Genomic DNA, 5396 nt, shown 5'->3' on the forward strand with positions numbered 1-5396 from the left:
CTTGGTCTGTCTTGACTTTTTGATACTTTTATAATAATACACTGATGTACAAGCTAACTTTGTGTGTAAGATGCTTAGTTGATACCTTCACCGAATATACATTTAAATGTAGTTTTTTTTCTGATTGATGCCTTTCAATGGCATTTATATAAATATATACTAGGGGAAAGGACCGAGAAGTTGTGCACCCTAACTTTGTGCTTCTCAAAATCCTACTTGGAAATTTCAAATCACTCTGATTTTTTTACAGGAGCTTACTTGGCAAGTCCCCTGCTTATAACTAAGGTTTCAGGGCCACATCATCAAATATGATGCCACATCAGCATGTTTTTTGCCAAAGTGTCCAAAACAGCTCCCAAAAAAAGTGAGACCAATAGACGTGCAAAAGAGACCCCAATAGTTGTGCAGCTGACATGGCATCACGTGATTGGTTACTTTTTACAATATTAGTACATTTATTAACAACTATTGGTACATTTCCTAACTGTTGGTACATTTCCTAACAAAAATTGATATTTTTTGTTTCAAACAATAAATTTTATTTGTTCAATTTTTGGAACAGAAGTTATCAACAACCCTCACAACAATTGGTACATGCTCAACTACTTATTCAAACATTATTTAAATAGCAGGAAACGATAATCACAGGCATGCATCCAGGACACTATTCCAATTTCCTTAATACCTATGCAATGAATTGACCAACTTTTAAATACTTGTCTCACCTTATCGTGACTCGGTTGTTGAATACGAAAGAAGTGTTTTGTGGGTTCCTAAGTATTTTCAGTGCATTGTGAATTCATTAACACATTTCCATTAAGATGACCCGTAACTGAAAGGAAAAATGGAAGTCATTTACCATACTAGTTTATTTCCATAAATCTTGCCTCCCTTCTGAGTTTTGGGTATCAACTACTTTACAAATTCGCTGCAGGTAGAGTATAAATATACTAAAACCGTGAATTGGTTGGCAAAGCACAGATATGGCCAGAGATGAAGCTATTGGCATTGATTTGGGGACAACAAACAGTTGCGTAGGAGTTTGGCATTTTGGAAAAGTTGATATCATTGCAAATGACAAGGCAATAGAACCACTCCCTCCATTGTTGCCATCACCGACGCGGTGGGAGATAGTGCCATGAATCAAATCGTATCCAATCTTCACAACACAGTCTTCGATGTAAAAAGATTGATAGGCAGAAGATTTTTTGATCATCTAGTACAAAGAGATAGATTCTATTGGCCTTTCACTTTTGTTGAAGGAAGTAATGAGAAGCCTGAGATACAGGTTACCTACAAGGGCAAGTCTAAACGTTATGCACCTCAAGAAATCTCAGCCATGGTGTTGTTCAAGATGAAAGAGATCGCCAAAGTGTTCCTTGATTTTGACGTAAAGAATGCTGTAATTACTGTTCCGGCATATTTCAATGATTCTCAGAGACAAGCTACAATGGATGCAGCCCACTTGGCTGGGCTTAATGTGTTGCAACTTCTCAACGAGCCAAATGCTGCAGCCATAGCTTATGGGTTGGATACGAAAACACGCTTATCTCCAACTGGTATGAATATCCTTGTTTTCGATGTTGGAGGAGGCACTTTCGATGTTTCTGTTATTACTATCAAAGGAGGTTCATTTGATGTGAGAGCAGTTGGAGGAGACACTAATTTGGGTGGGCAAGATTTTGATAAGAGACTGCTCCATCATTTCATCAAGGAATTCGAGATTAAGAATAAAAAGAATATTAGTAGGAATGTCAGAGCTCTCCGTAGATTACGTACAGCATGAGAGAGGGTCAAAAGAAGCCTCTCTGTTGCCATAGAAACAGTTGTTGAGGTTGATTGCGTTTATGAAAGTAGTAATTTTTATTCCAAAATTAGCAGAGCCAAGTTTGAAGATCTTAACATTGATCTCTTCAATAAATGCATTGATGGTGTGAAACTGTGTTTAGCTGATGCAGGAATGGGAGAAAATGAAATTGATAATGTTGTTCTGGTTGGAGATTCTACCCGCATTCCAGAACTACAGCAAATGCTAGAGGATTTGTTCGGCCCGGGAAAATTATGCAGAAGCATCAATCAAGAGGAAGCTGTGGCTTATGGAGTAGCTGTACAGGCTGCTGTACTGACTGGTCAACGTTCAGAAGTAGTTCTCCAAGATGTCACTCCTTTGAGCTTGGGCGTTGAAGTGGAAGGAGGTATCATGAGCGTAATAATTCCTAAAAATACCCCTATTCCTGTCACGAAAGTACAGACGTTCACCACTTTTCATGATTACCAAACAGCTGTGACGGTTTCTGTCTATGAAGGTGAGAGAATTGCTGTAAAGGACAATAATTTGCTGGGAAGTTTTCATGTTCCTGGGATACCAGCAAGTCTAAGGGGGGAAGAAAAAGTCGATGAGACTTTCGAAATAGATGCCAATGGGATATTGAAGGTCTCAGCCCAAAATAAAGGGGCTGGTGAAAAGAGCATTATAATTAGCAAGGATAATTGTAGACTGACTAGGGATGAAATAGTTAGAATGAAGACTGATGCAGAAAGATACAGAGTTGAAGATGAACGGGTTGCTCTGAAGCATGAAGCCAGACATGCATTAGAAAACTATGTCTATGGAGCCAGGAATAGAGCAAGAGGACACGGCCTCAGAGGAACTATGAGCGCTGAAGATGCAGAAACGATTGAGATGATTACAAAATTTGCAATCGATTGGATAGAGAAGAATAATAATGCGGCCACTGAAGAATTCCAAATGAAGCTGGGAGAGGTGGAACAGCTGTGTAAGGCCTTTCAAAACTTCAGCATGTAATTTTCTTGAAATGCGTAATTTTTATGATAAAGCTCATCTGTATTCCTAGTAGTTTATATTAGGCAGAGAGTGAGTTGATTGGAACTTTCATTTGGTTTAAAAGCTTAGAAACCTTTATTTGGGTAGTCTTGCGTCAATTAATAGATCCCTAATTTGGAGGATGATTAGTGGAGGCTATTTTTCTATATTGGTGTTTTATATGTAACAAATATTGTAATTAAAAATGTTCTATCTATTTTTTTCTTCTCTTGTTTATTTAGGGTTATATTTCAAATGTGGAATCAGAATTAAGTTCATCTTTTCTTTATTTAGGGTTATATTTCAAATGTGGAATCAGAATTAAGTTCATCTCTTCTTTATTTAGGGTTATATTTCAAATGTGGAATCAGAATTAAGTTCAATGTTGTGAGGATCAAGTTCTCGAATAAACATTTTTTAAAGTGCATAGATTTAGGCTTTCTTTTTAAATGGATAGTCAAATATATGAAATAATTAAGATGGTAGACTAATTTACATAGATAACAATCTATTTATGAAAGATGTATATGAATATGCTATCCTTGGAAGAAAATTATAGAAAATGATCAATGGGCCAAAATTGAAATTGACTACCAAAGATGCAAAGAACTAAGTGTGAATTGAGAGGTGAAAAATAATTAGCCACAATCTTACTCGACTTAATGAATACACTACTCTATGTAAGTAGTACACAAACCTCAAAGGAGAATTGAGATATAAGAAGAAATTCATTTGTAAGTACTACAAGCAAAAGGAATTCTATGACCTACTACAAAAAGGTATAGAACTATATAAAGAAATACTAGAAGGAAGCATCAAAGCTTGCAACAAAAAACTTAACATAGCCACAAGAAAATACAACAAACAAAAGAGTTGTAGAGTCAAAGTTATTTGTAATAGAATTGGAAACCACTATAATTGATCAAAACCTTTGGTATATTGATTTAGGAGTCTCAACATATGATTTCATGCCTAGATCTAGTGTAGGATTTGGCCAACAAACAGGAAATGAGATTGGAACACATTTCTCCTGTTAGGACCTAGGGGTGACCCTTTTGACAATATCTTTTGATTGACCCACACATTTAACTGAATAGTGCCTAATAGATGATGTTCTCTTAAATTGCCAAGAAGATGAAAAATAACACAACATTGGCTCACATCTTGGTTAATTCTAGCTACTTGCTTAGAGAACATGATAATTACAATAATTTATAAAAGAAGAAAGAGCTGAAAAAGAAAGATTTATCAAATTTAAGATTGTTTCTGAAGTAGAAAATGATCATCTCACATACTAGTGCCTATAGAAGGCCAGATAGACAAACCATAGAAACCATGACTGACCTACAAGCATAATAATTCAAACTACCGGGTATATTCAATAATGTGTTACATTAATGAACCCCAATTGTAACATTATAGAATTCTCCTTATAGATCCATAACATAAAACCAAAGTTATTGTAAATTGTTCAAGTCAATTACTTCTCTCCTTGAAAGAAATTATGAACAAATCACACATTGCACAAAAGCTGCAAAGATGAGCAAAAAATAACCTTGATATTTGCATTCAATTAACAAGTATCCATTGACTCTGTCTTAGACACAAAAAATATGAGATGATATTCGTAAAGTTTTCAAAACCTGTACAAATGAGAAGAAAGAAGAATATAAAGAAGAAGAAGAAGATTCCAAATTGATTGTTGTTGACACTTGTCCTTTCCTCTTCCGATTTTCAATAAAAAAATACTTTCCTCTTCTTTTATACATACATACATACATACATATATATACATACACACGCACACATATATACATATATATGTATGTATATATATGTACATACATACATACATACACACACATATATACACATACATATATATACACATACATATACACATACATACGTACATACATGTGTATGTGTATGTGTATGTGTATGTGTATGTGTGTATGTATACATATATATATATGTATATATATCTATTTATATGTATATGTATATATATGTGTATATATATATATATATATATATTTCTATATATATGTGTATATATATGTGTATATATGTGTACATGTATATACATGAATATACATATGTATGTGTATGTACATGTATATATATATCTATATATATGTATCTATACATATACATTGTGTGGGTAATGAAGGACGGCGTCGGAAACGTTCCATGGAGGCGCCACCGTAGATTCCACGCCATACACTGCGGTCCCTGAAGGCACGTTGACAACCACCAGATGCGCACGGCCGTCGGTTTAGTACTGTCTGCAACACTCAGCAATGCTTTGTAGTCGTTTATAAGTATATTTGCATTTTGCCACCGCGCCCAGAACATCTACCTGCCCTGCCATGACTCTCACCTCGCCGGGCGGACATGGGTGAGGCCCAACACCAAGATCCAATCCATTTATCTTTTCCTTGTCCAGGTCTTCATCATCAGAATGTCCGGTAGTATCGAATACTGGCAAGGTTAGAGACCTCTCCTCCCCGTCGCCTTCCTCGAAAGGTGCAGGGCCAGGGAAATGTTCTTGTTTAGAAGTCCCGGCTTC

The 5396-nt window shown here is 35.7% G+C and overlaps 1 pseudogene; it reads left to right on the forward strand.

Moving 5' to 3' along the window:
• The first annotated feature begins 980 nt into the window (after positions 1-980).
• Positions 981-2806, forward strand: LOC131046094 (heat shock cognate 70 kDa protein-like; annotated as a pseudogene).
• The last annotated feature ends 2590 nt before the right edge of the window (positions 2807-5396 follow it).

The sequence above is a fragment of the Cryptomeria japonica genome, chromosome 7 (assembly GCF_030272615.1).
Source record: "Cryptomeria japonica chromosome 7, Sugi_1.0, whole genome shotgun sequence".
Lineage (NCBI taxonomy): Eukaryota > Viridiplantae > Streptophyta > Pinopsida > Cupressales > Cupressaceae > Cryptomeria > Cryptomeria japonica.